The following is a 21844-nucleotide window of genomic DNA, read 5'->3' as shown; positions in this document are numbered from 1 at the left end:
CAGGAGTCCATAGTACCAGACCCATTTTGTTTTATTTTGTCTTTATGTAGTCGCTTTCTTCTGTCATGTGGTTGCTGGCTATATGCCTGCTTAGTTCGTCAACATTGAGGTAAGTCAGTGAAGGAGTTGTTCATGTGAGAGAGAATGAGCAAAAGAAGGGAAAATGAATGAATGATAAAACCATCGCCAGAAAACTTGAGAATGTCAGAATTTCCCGTTTTCAGCCTATTTTAAAGAAAAATTCCCGCATTCCCGGCAGTGCTCAGAATTTCCCGTTTTACGGGAAATTTCCCGCCAACTGGCATCACTGACTCTACCTTGTCAACGCACCAAAGAATTTTTTTTTAGGTGACTTAGACCCATATGGCAACAGTGGTGCTAGATACAAAAAATCTTGAAATTCGGTTAGGGATTTTTTGTAAATTTTCACCCCTACATTTTCCTCAGTAATTTCCCACCCACTCGCAACACTGCAATGTAACGTAAAGGTCTTAACCATATCAATAGGGTAAATGGTTTTTGAGCAATAAGTCACTAACTGACAAAGTAGGAAAACGCCAAAAATGATCTGGGTCCGAAAGGAATAATCACACGATTTTGCTCGTATAGGTACAAGGAAACAAACGATTTGTAAGTTACGGGGGCTTCGACTCAAGTTCTATTGATTATTTCAATAATCTTCAACATAAATCAATAAATAATAGCTGCCAGAAAAAAAACAGATATTTGAAAAAAAACATGAAAAAGAACGATGTTTTTTATTGAAAAAAAAACTTCACAGAAAAAAAACCGTTTTTTTACAACACTAGACAGAATCACAAACAAAAGCGGAATAGCAAATTAAAAGGAGCAAAACGTGGAGAAAGTTTAAAGTTATTTATGCAATGGAAGTTCTTAAATTCCACTGTTTTAGAATACTATTGTTTCTGTTCATTTTCGTAACATACATTCAACATTCGGAAGTTTATAACCCATTTAGCAGCAAATAAAATTACCTCTTTACTGTACAATATGAAAGACGAGCGTGATATGAGAATTGAAGTGCATTTAGCGTGCAGAGTGATGTCCCTGATCTCGACCTTCCGTGCCTGTAGCGAATAACTGAAACCTGCTTGGCTGTCGCTTCCGCAGACCGACCGCCTCGCTCAACGCTCATACCACAGTCTTGTGGTGCCTGCCGTTCGAGTGAGTGGTGTAGCTTTGTGGTTGTGGATGTTGTGACAGTGTGATGAAAGTTCAGTTATATTTATGAGTTGGATGGAAGACAATTTATAGTGTGAAACAGTAAGAAGGGTAGCACACGTCATCTAACGAAGAAATAGTGGAAAGTGTCGCAGCACTTTACTGTTGTACGTGCTTAACTGAATTATTTTATTTTATTAAAAACAAATTGAAGTAGGTCATAGGTTATACTTGATTTGTAGTTCAAAAGTGATTATTCATCCATGTATGCTTAATTACTATAGACCTGCTTTATGGTAAAGGGAATTTTTTAGTTTATTTTAATTTATACTTTTTTGTGGGGCAAGGGAGAGCTATATAGATACTATTTTCATGATATTTTATCAATTTTATTCACCAATTTAGAAAAGTGCAAGGACAAATTCAGGGGTGAGGTATACATAACATGACACGATCAAGTTCATTTTAATGCGCACCGCAAAGTAGAACCAGTTTAGGTAAAATAGAGTTGAGAAAGTTGGAATAGTGTTGTATGTCACAATTTCCGGGAATGTACCGGCGTACTGTATCCTGGCATTAAATTCCGGGACTCATAAATGGACCTGGTTTTCGGCTCACAAGAAAAAAAAATCCTCTACATTAAAAAAAAAATACTTTTTGGATTTAGCAACTCAAAGCACAGAAGGATTAAGCTAACAAACGAATTACATTTATTGTAATATTGTCAGTTTCTATATATTAGAGGATTATACGGCATCGCATATATAGTTTACGTTTATGTTACAAGAGTCAAATAAAAGGTCGATTGAATTTCTGATATCGGATGCAAGGAAGTGAATGCAATTTCGCCCATTTATATTTCACGCATTTTAAAATGAAAGCATAATGTTCCGGATTTTCACTTTTGAAATATAGCTTCCCTAAGTATTCCTTAACTAGTAAGTAATAATAATAATATATGCAACCGATAATAATAATAATCAAAGCAAAACAAGTGTGGTTGTCTCGCCTCTTTACGCTCCTGCTATTACGAGCCTAGCGCCGCTACTGACATTTCGAGTCCGAACAGCATACACATACGTCCGCGGCTAGTCACGTTAAATCCGTGCGACAAGTTCAGAAAAAGGAGTGCAGTAATTAGCGAGATTTCCCCAAATTGTAGAAGTTGCTTTTTGCAAGTATATCCTGGTCAAACTGTAATAAGTTCTTTCCATTAGAAAAAGTAAAAACTTCGAGGCGACAGCTGTTTAAAGCACTAAAATAAGACTTCACATTGGAGACAAATGAAGTTGTAATTTCAAGATTTTAAATTAAAAATAAAATCACTAAGTGTCCCCGTGAAGGAGCTAACCACCACCCTCGCACCCGAGAAGAGCGCGCTCTACCACAATGAGAAAGGCCTTGTCGGATCATATTTGCCAAACTTGATTTAATGCATGAATTTCAACTTCCTCATAACCTCATTCTAGACAATATCGATAAAAATTCCTCGTATCTCCGCGAATGATTTCACATGAAAAAGAAAAAGGATAAACGATTTTAAAAAATAAAAATGAGCACAAATACATTCCTGGCAGCACGCAGACTTTTTTTTTTTCTTTTAGAAAATAATATATTATTAAAGAGACGTTGAGTTCTCGTGACCTTGAAATCAGCAGAGTACCCATTGACTTCTAACAGTTTTCCTTGCAGAGGAAGATAGGTAACACTATATATATATATATATATCTGTGTATTGTGTTACTTGTACTGCCTTCCTCCCTTCAAAACATGAACATATTTCATATACCGTACTAGAAACGCGTGTTATTACGTGCAGCCCAGTAACGTAGTCAGGATTTTTGTTTGGGGGGGGGGCTTAGTATTGGGGTGTATATATATATATATATATATATATATATAATATGCGTTTGTTGAGCCAGAATGTTTAGTTTTAATAATAATAATATAATATATACTTAATCTTTCTCTGAAGTGCCGGCCTGTTGTTTCTAGATTTCTGTTTTTTCGTTCTAGCCACTTTTCTACAGCGTTTTTCGAGTCTTTCTCTGAATTAATGTCTTGTTTAGATTTTTCTCCGTTGTTTTTTTTTTTTTTGCGGGGGGGGGGAATGTTTTTTGATTGCATATTTTCCTCACCGAAATTATTATAGTTGTCTTTTTTCCACTTTAACCACTATTGTAAAAAATTTTCCAATATTTTGCAATTGCAAAGTAAGTTCTTATTTCTACACGTCTTACTGGAGCCAATCGTCTGAACTGCTCTAATTGATCAATAGACTTCGGAATTTTAGGCAACAAAAAGTTTAATTTTAGGCGCCTAAAATAGGTACTAAAAATAGGAAAATAGGCGCTAAAAATTAAAAATAGGCTCTAAAAATAATAGTATAAATTATTACATACCCCTTTTTATTAACATCTTTTGTTTTCAGTGAATCAGGTGATTCATTCAGTACACAACTTGCTCATTCGTAATTTTGGAAACAGTAAATTACCAACAGTTTCTCAAAGTTTTCGACTGTCAATCTCTCTCTTTTGTCTGTAAGGATCATCTTTGCTGCCGAAAACGATCTTTCCACTGAGACAGATGTTACAGGAGCATACTTAAATTTCGATACATTTTTCATTTCCACTTCGTCGGGGATGGTTTCATCCTCTCCCATCAAAACTTTCCCTATACGAGCCAACACAAGAAATCCCTCATTCTTCTTCACTACACTTTCCCACTTACACTGCACTTTTTCCCCAACTTTCCCCGTAGCACTTTGGATTTTCTTTTCGGCTTCGTTAACTACTGACACCTGTTCACTAAGTGGCTTTCCCGTAGCTTCCAACTTAGTGATCGTCGTAGGTAAGAATGAAAAATTTGACTTGATATATACAAGATCTCTTTTGAGAATGGGATCTTTGAAAAGTTCCTTCAAAACTGAAACACTTGCAATGTTTTCCACACCAGGAAGTAGAGACCTGCACGGGCCGAATTTTTCGGCCCGAGCCCAATCCGACCCGAACGTACCTAGGCCCGGCCCAGCCCGGGCCCGAAAACTTTTGGAGATTTTCGGCCCGAGCCCGGCCCGGCCCGATAAGTTTTTTAAAATTCTTGGCCCAGGCCCGGCCCGGGCCCGATAAATTTTAAAAGTTTTTGGCCCGATAATTTTTTTAAAAACTTAGCTAGAGTCCCAATCTTTCTCAAATATTAGTACTTAATTTGACCTAACCCTCAGAAACATTTTCTAAACTCTGGTTCACAACCTGATGCTTGCTCACGAATGGTACCATTGCCTCCTAGAACTTTGCCTGTCACCGAGAGAACAAAAACTCCATTCCCTGTAACAAAAATCTAACTTAATTGATTTTTAGCATAAAGTGAAGATGCCAATATTGTTTAGCGATAGGCAAAACATTCCCACCTCTTCTTGTTATATTTTGAGTTCAGTGAAGGTCAAGGTCAGAGCTCAATTTACCGCATAATGCCTGCAATCCTCTATAGTGAAAGTGAAGCCGCTAAGCAACACAAACTGTAAATAGGTATTGCATTCTTTGTAACATTTTTCACGGACACACTTCTTCAACGTTTGGCTTTATTCCAATTATCGTTTAACGAAAGTCAATAAATATTAAAGAATTGCAATTGATCGCCCCAGCCTGGCCCGACGTGAAGAGAAATCAGTGTCGGCCAGCCCAAGCCCGGCCCGGCCCAAAGAAATAACAGTGTCGGCCCGCCCAAGCCCGGCCCGGCCCAAAGAAATAACAGAGTCGGCCCGCCCAAGCCCGGCCCGCGGGCCGGGCCGGGCTTCGGGCCTCGGGTCAGGCCCGGCCCGTGCAGGTCTCTACCAGGAAGTTCGCCAACAACACCAGCAATAGCGTCCAAGTTCTCTGCGTAATACAAAGCTGCTTCAAGCCATGTTCCCCAGCGCGTTAGGACAGGTTGTGGAGGAAGAGAAATGCCAGGCAGTTTTTCTTTAAAGACAGCGATTCTCGATGGGGCTTTGCAAAAAGTTTTTTTCATGTTAGAAATGAGGGCATTGACTTGAGGAAATTCGTTCCTGATTGTTTCAGAAATTCTATGAAAAGCATGTGCTACACAGGTAACATGGATGAGGTTGGGGTAGAAAGGTTTTAGGTTCTTAAACGCAGCAATCATGTAAGAAGCTGCATCTGTGCAAAGAAGAAGAATTTTAGAATCATCCACACCACTAGGATACAGAAGTTGCAAACTTTTGTTCACGGTGTAAGCAATTGTCTGGGCACTCACTTTCTTAATTTCCTTGCTACTTAACAAGTGAGGAGTTGAAGGTCCATCTTCATCAAGTTTTCCTACAACAACATTCACTATGTATCTATTGCATGCATCAGTAGTCTCATCGACGCCTACCCAAATGCTGGAATCGCCAATATCCTTTCTGATTGTATCAAGTGTATTGTTGTATTCAGAATCCAAACACGTTTTCCTGAGTGTTGACTCACACGGTATCGATTGCTGGCACCACTTCTGTAAAAACTGTCGGAATGTTTCATTTTGAAGTGTGTTCCATGGGATGTTGGCAGCGACAAGGGCTCTAGCAAGATCCGCATTAAATGTGTTCGCAGTTCCAGATTCAGATCCAGATCCAGAAGGCTGAGTTAACTGTGTCTGTTTCTGTTGTTTCTTCGCTTTAGATTTGGCAAGATGTCCAGCACCATCAATGTGTTGCTTTAAGTGGCACTTCTTTTCCTGAGAAACCTTAAAAAAAAAAAAAAAAAAAAAAAACGCTTAGAAATATATTTTCAAATGCTTCTTACAAAACTAGTGAAGATGGTGGCGTTTTAACTTTAATTTCGGTTTCAAATTCTCTAATTTTCTTCGTGTACATTGCGACTAGTATTTTCAAACGGGTCAGTTCGGGTCAGCTTATTGTTGGACACCCTCAGTAACGGGTCGGGTCAGGTCAGCCTAACTCGGGTCACGAGTCTGGTATCGTTAGACCAACTCAGTTCACCAGTCGGGTCGGGTCAAACTATCTCGGGTGACCCGACTCGACCGGTGAACTGAGTTGGTCTAACGCTACCCGACCCGTGACCCGAGTTAGGCTGACCTGACCCGACCCGTTACTCGAGGGTGTCCAACCAAAAGTCGACCCGAACTGACCCGATTGAGAGCACTAATTGCGACAACTACCATCACTGTTTGCTTGCCTTTCTGGTCGTAATGTGCTTTTTTTTTTTTTTTTTTTTAATCGGTGAACGTTACATTATTGATTTAAAGTTGACAAAAAGGCAAACTTGTTGGTCTACCTCGTTAAAGACCAATATACCCCAGTCCCATTTCGAATCAGAACAGATCAAATAAAAGACTAATCGATGAGCATTTTACTTCAGAATAATCCCCAATTTACAGACAGAAGCAATAAAATTGTATATCAATATCTGAGAAATAATATTTAATTTTAAGCACTGTAACTAATTTAATTTTAAGCACTATATTTTATTTAATTTCGAATGCTGACACACTCCAACTTGGCAAAAATTAAAACATAATTTGGCAATATTTTGTTTGAGATTTGGATGCCAAAATAATTGCATGAAAAATTTCAAAATATCGTCCCTTTAAAATTTTCTTTAAAACTGTAATTTACAAAATTTTTAACTGATTTGAACCAAATTTTCCCCAAAATATGATTAAAATGTTTCAGTGTGAAAATCAGTGACCTGTCAAAAATTTAAAATAAGGGCCGTTTTAAAATTTCAAAAATTCAAAATTTTTGCAACTATCAACTGACAGAAACCAAAGTTAGAACGAAAATAAAGTATTAGCAATGCCTTAGTTGAGCGTGAACATCAGCATGATACAATAAATAAAATTGGCGTTTTTTAATTTTTTTTTTTTTGGAAATTAGTTGTCTCTTGCGGCCCTGCGACAAAAGGTGTATGGATATTCTTCATCAGGAGAGAGAGAGAGAGAGAGCAATCGATTAGAATTCCTTTTTTTTTTTTTTTGGCTTTGGGGAGAGAACATCAGAGACAAATTCTTCCTTTCTTAAGATCTGTCCTAAAATAAAATTATCCGCAATTGTAATTCTTGTTAGACGAGTGTCAGACTGTTCTTTTCTTGCCCCTGTGTGGAATTTATTTGTCTGTAACTATGGATGGAAATCAATAGCATCTTAAGACAATAGACAGTAGCACCTCGAGCAAAATTGATAAATAAAAAAACAAAGAGACAAACAAGTTTCTGCTTCGTAAAACAAGTTCTGAGACAATCTATGAACCTCAAACGCCGTTATTTAACTATTAACAGATCTTTTCTTTCTTTTTCGAGAAAAATAACAAAAAAAAAAAAAAAAAAAAAAGGCCTTTAAACATTTTTCCTATCTTTTATGCTTTTCAAGATATTGACATTTCTAGTTTTTCTTTCAAACTGAAATCCTCGTTTTTAGATATTTTCGGGATGAAAGGATATATCCAGTTTCCTTAACTTTTTAAAGATAATCAATATTGGCATTGCACATTTCTTCTTTCAAACTTTTGGAACTGTTGGCATTTAAAAAAAATTGAATCCCGCCTTTCTTAACTTCTTTCGTATTTTTTTTTTTCTTTTGAAAAACGAGATAGCAAAAATATGTTTTCTTAAGCTCCTGAAACTGTCGAGTAATTGCTGGCATTAAACATTTTTCTCCGAAAAGAGGACCCCTTTTGGAGTTACTGACACAATATGTCAACTTTAACTTACATTGTTTTTAACCTTTACCGCTTTTTTTCGGGGGGGGGGAGTCCTTCGGAAAGAACCGAGAATGCCATGTCCGCTTTTCTCAAGATCCCCGAGAATCCCTAAAACTGTTGAATGTGTAAGTCTAGACACTTTCTTCCATTAGCACTTTCAAAACCATCGTTCATATATTTCATTTAAGCAGGCTGCTAGAAGTCTTTACATTTTAAAGATTTTCCTGTGTTACAGGATTATTTTTATGTTTTTTCTTAACTGATCTAAATTCCATGTAAATTAGATTTTCACGAGTTCAGCAGCTCAGTAACGTTGTCTCTTAAAATAGTTAACCTCCCATTGATAAAGGTTTTACTTTAGCTAGCTATACAGAAACAAGGAGGGGGGGGGTGTACAATTGATTTAATTAAATTTATAAATTCTGTAAATAAAAATAGCTTTTCTTACCTGCTTGCTGCACAATGGACAAAAGATTATTCTTCCATCGTATGTTAGATCTGGAAATTCTTGCAACCACTGGCGAATCAAGGTACTTTTTGAAGACTTCTCCTTTGGCATTGTTGCGTATGATACAAAACTTCTTTTTAAGAATCCTCAAGATCTGTGACTGGGCTGTAAGCCGTTGAGTCCAATTGTTCATGCGTTGTAGAGACGATGTATCGTTCTTGAACTACGTGTTTAAGATAAATCACTGCACTGACCCGAAAATGATACATGGATGGATACTCCAGTCAACTGAACCGCGTCACTTCATGAATCGTTTCTGTTCGTGGACTTTGGTTTTTCCCAAATATTGAAAGCGAAGACCCGAAGAGATTCTTGCTTCAATAGAGCTGTGTGTTGATTTGTGAATGTGTGTGTGTAAACTATTGTCCAAATTCCAGAGAGCTGAACGGATCACAGAAGAGCTGAAGTGAGCCGCTACAGAAGAGAAAAGGTGGAATAGTTCCAAGAATGCAGAACGGCAGGGAGGGGAATATTGGTTACTGCGATATGCACTTAGCAATAGCTTTGGTTTTGCCCCTGGGGAAAGAGAGACAGACAGAAAGAGATAGAGATCTTTCAGTACAGTGTCTGCAGGATGCAAAGGGATGGTTTGTCTTTGTCTTTCACAAATGGGCTTGACCTTGAGCAGAAATAGCTCAACTTTTAGAAACAATTTTTTACATACAACCACCCTCTGCGTTTCACTTCTTCATACGAGTTAGACTAAAATTAGCCTCGACAAACACACTCACTCTGCCTTCAGATTTGTCAATTAAATTTCACTCAACACTAAAAAAAAAGTTTATTTAAAAAATACAGGAATTTTGTATTTTTTGCAGTTTTAGGCATTTTTAGGCCAAAATAGGCGCTAAACTCCATTTTAGGCATTTTTAGGGCACTTATAAAGTGTTTTAATAGGCTTAATTCCTCATGATTCGTAAAGATCCGAAGTATTTTTTACTTCCTATAAAGGGAACAAAATAGGCATTTGCCTTAAAATCCGAAGTCTATTGATCAAACATCAGAGATAGCTGTGACACAGTCACACTATTCCCTGTTCAGCGTAAGCTCTAAACTCCGATAAACAAAATATTTGCATCCTTCCGCTTATCACGAATACGATTGGCTAGTGATGTATCACTCCTACTCCCCACGGGGAGGAGCAAATTATACACGTGCATTTTGACAATACTGTCTCGTGTTGTCCAAATACTTACAGCAGCAGAAAAAAGAATGAAAAAGGCATCCAAGGATTAAAAAAAAAAAAAAAAGAATTTTGCTGGTAAACAATTGTTGCTTAGTGAATAACGGTTTACTTTGTTGATGTTTCATCACAACACTCCCTGAACCGGGATTCATATCAGCCATCTTTCAGACTTAAAAGCAGAATACGCCTTCATAGTTGAATTAGCGCCATCATTATTGCGTATGCTTAGTGTTTATTTGTATTGTTTTATTAACCACATTCGATTGCAGTATTATTAGATAATCCGTATTATATTTTTGTCATTTATAATAATGTAGTTTTACATGGATCTTCATAGTGAAAGTAATAATCAAATCATATGAACTATTTTGCGGAGGAGTACAAGCGTCGGTAGGCCAACAGCAAATAAGCGAGATTTAGTTTCACGTGGCTTTGTTTAACGCAGTTTAGAGCTTACGCCGAACAGGGTTTAGTTTCCTTCTTGTAAGTTAAGGAAACTAAATGAACTGCTGAGCATGTACCGAAATCCATTGATCGCCGCTTTCTTTAATGTCAATTGAGGCTAGAAGTGAATGGTATTAAACCGAGGTTTCTTGTAGTTAATCTTATTGGGAACGGCGGTAAATGATTCAAAATAGACGATGGCAGGTCACTGTCGAGGTCAATGGTTTCTTAGTTTCAAACATGTCTATTCTCTCTTAACCCTTCAACTAAAGTAAATTATTATTATTAATATTATTATTATTATTATTATTATTATTATTATTATTATTATTATTATTATTATTATTATTATTATTATCATCTTTCGAAATCGCCTTATATGATCAGAAAGGATTCTTTTCAATGAAAGGATCGCCTTATATGATTCTTTTCAATATTGCTTGGCTCATTCTCGAAAGGCTTTGGGTCAAAGAAGACACACGAAAACTGGTCATTGCTATGTCAAACAGTAGAACAATAACTTCAAGATCACCATATGCATATAGGCCCTCACTCTCTTTCCTTCCTTTCCCTTTGAACAGCAGGGATTCCTAGAAAACTCGATTTCCATACTCCGAAAAATGCAAACATTTTTAAAGAATAAAGACTACGTTAGCGAACACAGCTTGTCTAGGAAGTGTTTGGTGACATATTTTGTTTCCGAATGATGTACATGAAAGGCAATTGCTATTTCCCCAGAGAAAAAATTACGAACATCAAAGTACATTATCGGAACCCTATGAGGGAGTGCGGCCCCCCTGGGCCTACCCCTTCCCTACACCACTGGTGCAGCCAAAACAATAGAAATAGGGTTTTGTTTTATTTTGTTATCAGCTTAAAACAACATGCAAATCATTTGGATGGTTTATTTCATTACTAGCATAGACCGTCGAGAGAACGGGTTACTACTTTTTTCCCGTTATTAAAAAAAAAAAAAAAAAAAGGATATTCCGTCAGCATGTATAGGCGTAGCGTGAAATTTTCAAACATTGGCATTCAGTGAATAGCAAAAAGCGAAGTTCGAATATGATTGTTGTTTCGATGCTTATAAATTAGAAACTGAAGGTTCAGTGGTGTATCGGAATTTGAAAATGTAGACACAGTGAAAAATATTATAGTAGAGAGCTGGTTCACGTTTATAAGAAAGACGTCGTATTGACATTGACACTACCTTGAACTTCTATCGGCTGAACTTCTTAAAATTATAGCTTCCGAAGGAAATTTGTGAAACGCTGGAAGAAATTTTAAATCGCATTTATTTGTGACCTTGGTCAGTTCATACGTCTTGTATGACCAGAAAAGTGGACTAAAAAAATGTCTCTTCGAAAATTTCTACTTGAGAATCTGAAATCAGTGAACTATCCCGTTCTTCAAACGGTAGAAGATTTGTATTAAGTGGACTACCCATTCCGTTTACTACCGACACAATTCTGGATCTACATATGTAGGACAATGAAACTGCAAAATATGTTCTAGCCCGCGGAAGATTCAAATGGAGAAAACACAAAGGAAAGATCACTAAATCCTATAGCCCTAAATGTAACGTGAGACTTTGTATCGAAGAATGCCCAAAAAAATACCAAATGAAAACCAATCGTTGGGAACAATAGAATGAATAGATAAATATGGTGCTAAACAATGGCCTAAACCAATTTTCTGGGTAGACAACGTGATTGTGTGTGTTCGTGTGTGTATGTGCTTGTGCATGTTTACATAGTTATCTGAAATTTAAGGCCAAATCGGACAGACCAAATAAAAACTACATATTTGTATTTCTCTAAAATAATACTTTATTGCTTTGACTTCATATGCTAGAAATTTCAAGTTAAAAACATTAATAGTGTGAAGGTTACAAGCATGGGCACCCGAAGAAAATTTTCTAGGGGCGCTCAAATCCCTGGTTGCTGAATTACGTTTGGTATTTTTTATTTGTATTAAGAAAAAAAAAACATTTTCGTGAGCCAGGGGGAGCTCGGGCTCCAACTTGCCGTCCCCTTCCGACGCCCATGGTTACAAGTACGCAACAAGAATTTTATGAATGATTAAAAAAAAAAAAAGAATCAAAATATTGCGATCTTGGCCAATAATTAGTTTTAGAATCAGGGTCCACAAAATTTTTGGACGCCCCCTAAAGCGAGTTTTCGTGTCTTCTACAGAATAAGCACATCATACTGAGTGAAGTGTTAGTTTGGGTTTGCCTACACTATATGTAGTTCTCCAGATATAATGCCTACAAGAAAAATTTTGCCTGAAATATGTTTGATCTTTTGATCCAAAAATCACCCTTAAAAAGTGCCGGATTCTTCACTTCAGATATCTAAATGGCTGTTGGATCCAAAGTGTTAAATGAGAAAGCAACGTTGGTTCTTCCTTGTGCCCTCATCATTCCAACAATACATCCAGTGGCGGCGATTGGACGTTAAAAGTGGGAGGGGGGGGGCAAAGCATGATCTGAATATTTGTATATCTGTATTAGTTTTCCTGGTTGTTTTTAACACTTTGAGGAAAGGTTGTATAACTAATAGGATACTATATTTTTTAGTTAAAATACCATATATCGTTTTTCATATTTTATTAAGTAAATTGACAAGAGCAAAGCAAGTAGGTACTCATAAAGAACGAAAGTGTAAGAAAAGATTTTATTGCTTACTCATGAACATCTTTCAATTCTGTCTGGAATAATGTATGATCAGATTATATTTAATAACAAATTTGCAAAACAAATACAAAACAACCCCGAAAAATCTGAAACGGTGAGAGAAATATGAAAAAAAAAAAAGCATGTCTTATATCATTTTAAAAGTACAACGTATCAAGGTAAAATAAGTTGTCCCAGGGTCCCCCGCAGATTCCAAACGGGGTCCAACTCAAAATTTGTAAATGGAAAGGGGGGTCAACTTGCATATGATATGAAAGTTGGTGTTGAATGAAAGAAGATAAATAAAGTTTCGATTTTCTGTCTCGATATATTCCATTTTGTGGGTTCAAGTTCAAGTACATCCCGAGTTAGATAATGAAAGGCAGTAAATACTACAGGCATACCTGTATCCTACGACATTTAAAGAAATACGCAAATTGCAATATTAATTGCTTTTTATTGCAATTAAAACGCAATTACTGTAGCTTTATAAACTTCACGGGAAGACAAATAACCAGTACGTACTCACGCAACGACAAATATTATATGGTACCATTTTTTCTATGAACCAGTAATACATACAAAAACTTTTGATCTCCAAATGAAACTATATACATTACGGGGTCACTTCAGAAAAGTGGGGGGGCAACTGCCCTCTCTTGCCCCCCCCAAATCGCCGCCCCTGAATACATCATTGTTGAGAAACGAACTCGAGGTGTTCTAGATTCGCTCACGTAACAATGAGCACATTTCCCGTGTCATTTTTGTGTGCGTTACGTTCCATTCGAACAGCCTACGTAACTGAAAACATTGCTTTTACATTTAACGTAGGGCGCCTTACAAGTGTAGAACCCCAGCGGCTTTTGGGATTGGAAAAATTTCTCCCCATTTTTGATTCAAAACCACCTATTTTCAAACTTTTCCTTTTTGAAAACCACCTATTTCCAAACTTTTTTCTTTTCAATTTTTTCGTATCTTGACTCATAATGGAATTGGCCTATAGTCCTGGACTTTTGGTACCCCCAGTATAACGGAGTTAGCCTATGTCCCTGGACTTTTGGTACCCCCAGTATGTGGTGCCCACCCCCCTTCATGTCCATGACGCACCCCCCTCAATTGTCAATCCGTAGGTGTTCTTCCATGAAACAAAAATCTTTTCGATTAATTTTTACACCCCCTCAAACATATTTATATAGATTTTTACTCCCCCCCAAATATTTCAATGACGCAGTTTGCGTCATAGCCCCCCTTTGTGGGCACCCCTGCCCAGTATAACGGAGTTAGCCTATGTCCCTGGACTTTTGGTAACCCCAGTATAACGGAGTTAGCCTATGGCCCTGGACTTTCGGTACTCGTATAACGGAGTTGGCCTATGGTCCTGGACTTCTGATACCTCTAGTATAACAGAATTGTTCTCTGGCCAGTGATATTTAGGAGGGGGATGTCGGGCTCAAGTCCCCGCCCCCGAAATAAATTTGTTACTTTCTCGCATTCTACGTACAACACTGGCCGACGTCAGTTTAATTACAGTAAGGAAATCCTCACTAATTCTAACTAATTTCAGAGTGCTGAATTCGAAATTGATAGCCGTTTTACTACATTAGCTCGTATTTTGGCGTTATGCATTGTTGCCAATTTTGCCATTTTGTAGGGACGGCTTCAGTTGTCATCGAAGTAACCGGTCTGACAATGCTATTTGAGTAAGAAATAAATTAGATTTTACTCAGTTGGCGACAGATAGGACCCCCTTTTTGTTGTTGCCATATATATATATATATATATAGTAGAGCGTCGATTATCCGAAGTAATTGGGGGACATGGGTGTTCGGAAAACTGGTTTGTTCGGATAATCGAACTGTACTGTACTGTACTGCACTGTACTGTACTTCTACAGCCAGTGCCAAACCGACAGAAGTGTGCTGATTGTTGAAACACAGCGACTGGCGGCTTGGCCGGTCAGCAGCGCCTTATGAAGGCCCCATTAGAAGCAATGTTCCGCCAGTGGTGGCTCAGTGCGGCGACTACTGTGGGAAACTTGGTTTGGGAGTGAGGGGGATGATGGACGGTAGGGTGGGAGAGTAACAGGTGCGAGTGAGTACACAGTTCGGTTAAGCGGTCGTTCGGTTGACCGACGTTCGAATAATCGACGCTCTACTGTATATATATATATATATATATATATATATATATATATATATATATATATATATATATATATATATATATATATATATATAATATAATATAAAACAATGAATACCGGGAGGAAGGGGATGATTGAAATGCTTGACACTTGTGTTCCTCCCCCTCCTTTGTTTGTTTGTTTTTAGACCACTGAAACCGGTTTAAAAATAGGGTCTATGTGGCAACGATGAGCGGCACGATGACTCGGGCGAAAAAAGCGCCGACTGCGCCGTTATTGCGTGGCTCAGTCTTGCTCTTATGCATTGCAGTAAGTAATCTCTCAAGTGTATAAGTATTTTGTCGGGAGAATTGACTTGGAATTTTTACGTCTGTAACTTCAGTTTTATTTTACCGTATTTTTAGAATTGTTTGCCTGTGTTTTCAGTATCTTCCTGTACCTACTCCTCCGAAAGATTGGGAAACTATCGATATTACAGCGCCTACAGGAAGCGATGAGGACACCAACTCATTATCTGCAGATGAAGATCCACTTCAGAGACACTTCCTTCCACGTAAAAGATGAGCCTCACTTCATCCTACAACATGAGTTGAATGATTTAGTGAGAGAGTTACAACTTTCGAAAATGAAAGATCAACTTTTGGGTGGAATTTACTGGCTCCTGGAACTACTTACACTCACTAGAGGAAAAGGAACGAGCCCTTTTGAGAATACTACAGAATGGAAGGTTCCCTTTGCGTATGCACGGACATCAAAGCTCTGATGAATGAATTATAAATTCAACATAATCCAACCGATTGGCATATTTTCATAGGTTCGTCTAAGTACAGTCTGAAAGCAGTTTTACTTCATAATGGAAATAAGCTGCCGTCTATTCCTGTCGCACACTCTTTTTCGATGAAAGAGACTTACGAGAATCTCGCACTCATTTTAAATCGTATTAACTACAAAGAATATGGTTGGCAAATTTGCGGAGATTTGAAAGTTATTGCAATATTACTTGGTCTGCAAGATGGATTTACAAAGTATTGTTGTATTTTGTGTCTTTGGGACTCAAGAGCCACAGGAAAACATTTTTCACAAAAAGAGTGGCCCCCCAGAGAGACATTTAAGCCCGGTACCAACAGTGTCAAGTATGAGCCTCTGATCGATCCAGCCAAGGTTCTGCTTCCACCTGTTCATATTAAGTTGAGCCTAATGAAGCATTTCGTAAAAGCTATGGACAAAGAAGGTGAAGGATTTAAGTATCTTAGACAGTTTTTTCCAAAATTAAGTGGTGGTAAATTAAAAGAAAGAGTTTTCACAGGACCTGATATTCGCACTTATCCATGACGAATTGTTTGAACAGAGTTTAAACGACAAAGAGTTAAATGCCTGGCGTGCTTTTGTTCAAGTTGTAAAAGTTTTTTTTGGGGCAAAATTAAAGCTCAAAATTACGATGCTCTGGTGCAGCAACTTCTGGTCGTATATGAAGCTCTGGGATGCCGCATGTTTTTGAAAATCCACTTTCTGCACTCCCACCTCAACTTCTTTTCAGAAAATCTTGCAGATGTAAGCGACGAAATGGGAGAACGGTTTCACCAGGATATAAGAACGATGGAAACTCGATATCAAGGACGTTGGGACCCTGCAATGATCGGGGACTATTGCTGGTCGGTGAAGAGAAAGGATCCAACATTTCATGAAAGAAAAAAGTAAAGCAGATGGTGTTATTAGCAGCTAGACTTTATAAATTACTCTGTGTATGTAAATGCTAATAGGTCTACACTAACAGAATATATATAGTTTTTTAGTGCTAATACACAAACATAATATATAATTTTTTAACTTGTTTGATTCAATAAATTAATTTTAAGAATTTTTAATACTGAATGTCGTTCTTGACCAACTGTCGAAATGAAGTTGATTCCCTTTCGGCACGCAAACAGCTCATTGGCCGGTACACTTCATGATAGCTCATTTTCCCTATTATGGTAAATCTGGCAACTATGCGTTACACAAAAATGCGAGCTAATGTAGTAAAATGGATATCATATTCAGGGGCAGTGAATTTTGTTTCTGTAACTTTTCAAAAGTTTAAAAATGTCGGCCTGTGTTATTTGTATACATATACCGGTAATTGATATCCCACCCGATATATTTTAGTTACACATATAACATTAAAAACAAAGGAGAAAAAAGAAAGAACTTGTAATGGTTTCCAAGCTCGTATTCTATTAGCTCTTTTAGTTTTTCTTCTACAAGTATCATATTCACTAGTAAAACCAAAGCAACATATACATTATGGTTATGAGTGCAGCAGGGTTGGCTGGTTTAAACCAGAACCCCCCACCCCCACCCCCACACAAAAAAAGACAAATAGTGTAAATTGTGTGAACTGCATGATGACGTTTCCACATATCCAACATCTACATAATCAAAGCGTCTCATGTTCAATTCTCAGTCGAACCACAACCCTTCTTTCAAATATTGACCAAGAAGCGGTTCGAATGTCTCTCTAAAGAAGTCTTCTTTATAACCTCGGTATTACATAAGGATGTTAAGCCTAAACATACGAAACGAGACCAAATTTTACATTTCTACTTGCCTGAATGCTTGTTGTTTTATGAAGAAGCCAAGGTTGCTTAAATATATTGATAGAAATTGGCAACATTTATTGGCTGCCTTCGTAGCTTCTAACATTAGCTTGGATTGGACTTTCCATTTTAATTTTATTGAATGATATCTGCATAGTAAATTTGTAATTTAATACCTCAGATTCAGCGTACTAATTGATATGTTGACCGTAAAATTTCACATGCAAAGCAATAACGGCATTTTCCCGTTACTGCTTTGCATTTAAAATAAAAACAGTATTTTCCCTGTGGCTAAGACGAGAGTTTCCCGATTTAAGAAATTTACTGAGCGGACCACCTAACTTTATAATGAAACGGGACAGTCCTGATATTCGGATAAGGAAATATACTATTGGTGTTGGAGTGAAGTGGGTGGAATTTCCATTCTAGTGTTCCAAGTCTAAAAGAAGAACCATTTCTCTCGGATGTAGGCCGAAAAGCGGTTTGGATTCCGCTTATGTGACCCCTTACAGCATAACACCGTTGCATAATAACACCAAGGCGAAACAAACTTATCTCTGTCCATATATAATATAAATACACGAAGCAAATTATTTAAACAAAAAAAAAAAAAAGTTTTTTGATTTAAAAAAAAATTTTTGTCAAGCCTGGAGTGCAGTGTTTACAAATCTCTAATACATTAGAAACTCAAATTCTGTTTGCACAAGGGATATTGTGACCATGTTAGGATGGGCACTTCTTGCAGGGCACAGTTTTTCTGGTATGGCGGTTTACGTAAATATTCTCCTAACATTATACACTGTTTTGTATCTATATTTCTATCTGTTGTTTTTTTGAATATTTTAATGTAAGATGCTGGTAAAAAATTATATCTTAACCGCTTACCGTTGTTATGAAATGTTTCAATTTACCCGAAAAGTTTCCATTTTATTGTCTGGATATTCTCAATCTATGCTTCTCTTTTCAGCAGCGAGTCTATACGATACCGGGAAATATGCAATGCCAAACTCCCGGTGATGACTCCAGGTATAAATGAGACATGACGGGTATTCTAATTGCTTATCGATCTTTATTTGGGGGTGTTCAATAATGATTGATACTCGCCCCATTACTCTTGGACTGCAGCCGTTGGAAGTGTGTGAACGATATATGCGGAAGACATATGACAGTGCTGCTCTAGCCACCAGATCACGTTGCTACTGGGCACAGATATAGTGCAGCCTCAAATGTGATAATGTACGGTCTTGAGTGTGGACCGTGAAGTTTGCGCTAACACCTTGGAAAGAGACAGTCAGGGGCAGCGGTGAACTTTATGATTTCTCTGGAAGGAAGGCGTGGCTACGTCACACATCCATACAAGGAGCAGTATGTGGAAATGCGCACAAAGCTGCAAAACCTTTTTTCTTTGGATAGTTGAGTTCAAAACGGATAAGGATTGTGCGGGAAAAGACAAGAGTAATGGGCGTCTATGAACTGCAACCAGACGCATAACAATAGGCAAATAACGTTCGATGACGTCGCAAATGCAACAGGCTTGACACGCGAAACGTTGCACATTATCATCCATCACGACTTGAAGCTGAAAAAAGTTTGTGCACAATGGATGCCCCATCGTCTCACCCATGCGCAGAAGCATGTAGAGATATACCAACAATGTTCCAGCGGCACAGTGTCGGTCTGCTGAATTCTTGGAACGCATGGTCACCGTCGACGAGTTGTGGTTTTAGTAGAGACTCGCGAGTCGTTTTATGGAATGAAGATACGCTAGGGGCCCTTTCCCCAAGAAGGAACGGCCACTTTTCATTTGGAAGCAAATGGCAACTGTGTTCTTGGAGTAAGAGGGAATTCTATTGGCATGGCTGCCCAGGAACATTGATACTGATTGGTATTGCAATTCACTGCGGTATCTACGCAGACTCATTCAACAACGTTGTCTTGAAAAATGGGCATAGGATGTTCTCCAACACGACAATGCGCGTCCACATTTGCAGTCGGCGGGGCATTGACACCCTAGATACTCTAGGATCGCTGTGCTGTCATCTCTGTATTTAGCAGATCTTGTCCCAAGTGAGTTCGACGCAGTGAATGAGGTTCTGCGGGTTAATAAGTTCAACACGTGGGTCTAGGTTAGGGGAACGAGGGTCAAATATTTTTGAACGAAATATAATTTTTACGAATTTTAAATGCTGTCTATCAGGGTTGGCTGGTTTAAACCTTTGTTTAAACCAGCTGTTAAAAGAAAGAAAGAAAAAAAAACTAGTTTAAACCAAAAAGAAAAAAGAACGAAAAATGCTTTAAATCGTGTGAACTTCATGGTGACTTTTCCACATATCAAACCATCTGCATTAGTTTTATATCCTTTTCACCTTTTAATCAAGGTGCCCTACGTTCAATTCTCGGTCAAACCACAACCCTTTTTTCATGTGTAAATCAAGTAGCGGTTTGGATGTCACTTTAAAGCGAAAGTCTTCTTGATAACCTCAGTATTACATAAAGGTGTTAAGCCTAAACATGCGAAACGAAGCCAAATTGTATATTTTTACTTGCCTGAATGCTTGTTGTTTTATAAAGAAGCAAAGGTTGCTTAAATATATTGATAGGCATTTATCAAAATTTGTCGACTGCCTACGTAGCTTCCAACATTAGCTTAAATTGGACTTCGTTTTAATTTTATTGAATAATATCTACATACTAAATTTGGAATTTAATATCTCAGTTTTAGCGTACTGATTATGATACGTTGACCTTAAATTTTTACATGCAAAGCAATAACGGGATTTGCTTTGCATTTCAAGTAATAACAGGATTTTCCCAATGGCTAACGCGGGAGTTTCCCGATTTATATGTAATTCTGTGTACTGGTTTCACTGGTGCAATTATTTATCTTTTTGTCCTGAAATGACTCTTGACAATTATATTAACAAGTATGTAAAGATCAGTGCAACGTATTTTTATGAGGAGTTCGTGAGTGAGTCTGCAGACTCATTGAACTTGTGGCCAATTAGTCCCGGTTTCTAGTCCAAATAAAGGACAATTTCTCTCGGATGTAAGCCGGGAAGCCGTGTGGACCCCTTCCAGCATAACTGTGTTGTTGCATAATAACAGCAAGGCGAAACAAACTTATTTCTGTCCATATGTAATATAAATACATAGAGCAAATTATTTAAACAAAAAAAAAAAAAAAAAAAGTTTAAAACAAAAAATCGGCTTTTTTGTTTTTTCAATAAAAACCATGGTTTTTGGCAACCCTGCAATCTATACTAAATGGGCCCAGGGTCAGTAATAGAGCGCTCAGCTCTGTTGCAAGGAATCCCTTATTCGATGCCCGGCCACACAAACTTGTGAAGGACGACACTAATTCTTTCATTAATTCTCCGTCTCCTTTAGCTAAAGAGCAAAAACGTGGGACGTGAAACTAAAGGTTTCATTTCAGTTCTTGTTAAATATTTCTCGCTCACTGAATCTTAAACTGCACGGTAATTGATACACTGTAATGAGTTCTTAGCTTTATAATTAATAATCAAAGTCACTGAAGTGAAGTCCGACTCATTGCAAAGTGAAGTCCGAATAGGAAAATTCTTGTCCACGAGCTTTCAAGTCGAGAATGGCTGAAACAAGGAAATGCGTTGCCGGCATTGTTATTCAACTTTGTTCTGGAGTAAGCTATAAGGAAAATCAAAAATAGCAACCAGGGCTTAGAGCTGTATGGCATCCACTAGGACTGGTATTTTATTTATTTATTTATTTATTTATTAGTTTATTCTATTTTTGTATTTATTTTTTCATATTCCTGTACTATACTTGAAAGTTTTGACTCTTGCTCCCCAATTATAGTTTTTCTTAACTGCTCTTTTAAAGTTCCTCTTCTCGTTGATGACTAGAGAAAAAAAATCTAAGATATTTTTGAGAAGTTTCTGGGAAAAAATATGGTACCTCACTCTATATCAAAAACTAACCTGGGTAGGTCTAATGTTCCTTTTAAAAAGAATTTTTGCCGGTATTTACAGTACATCTCACAGGTACTCTTCTTTGGGGCTAAGGCTTAAAGAATAAAAGATAGATTAGCCATGGAAAACCACTTATTCCCGATACTCGCTAATATAATATTAAACCGTCTTGAAACTAACATTTTAGAAACTCCTGAACTATAATACATTTAAGAATCTTTGTTCCGGACCTGACACAATGGTGTAAAAAACTGAAGATCTGCTCAATCATCGTCTAGGCAAATTAGTGTGTGTTGACACTAGAATAAAATTTACGGTTGAAAAGGAAAATAACATTCCATAAAATTTTTGGGTACTACTATTTATTCCAGAAAATTCAATAAATTCCAATCTAAGGTATGCAAAAAACCTTTAGCAAGTAATGTTTTCATAAAACTGAATTCAGGGCACTCGTGGCAGACAAAAGACATATGCATAAACATG

The 21844-nt window shown here is 37.5% G+C and overlaps 1 protein-coding gene across 2 annotated transcripts in view; it reads left to right on the top strand.

Annotated features, from left to right (window-relative positions):
- The first annotated feature begins 1070 nt into the window (after positions 1–1070).
- The window catches only part of Hacd1 (3-hydroxyacyl-CoA dehydratase 1), a 71426-nt gene continuing 50652 nt past the window's right edge, over positions 1071–21844 (top strand). Inside the window, exon 1 of one of the 2 annotated variants that reach the window (XM_081769782.1) lies at positions 1071–1395. The gene's annotated coding sequence lies outside the window, so the exon portion shown is untranslated. The remainder of the gene's footprint in view (positions 1396–21844) is intronic. The other variant, XM_081769781.1, reaches the window with a different exon arrangement.

The sequence above is a fragment of the Thermobia domestica genome, chromosome 8 (assembly GCF_964235325.1).
Source record: "Thermobia domestica chromosome 8, izTheDome1.hap1.1, whole genome shotgun sequence".
Lineage (NCBI taxonomy): Eukaryota > Metazoa > Arthropoda > Insecta > Zygentoma > Lepismatidae > Thermobia > Thermobia domestica.
This window is presented reverse-complemented; position numbering and strand designations above follow the sequence as displayed.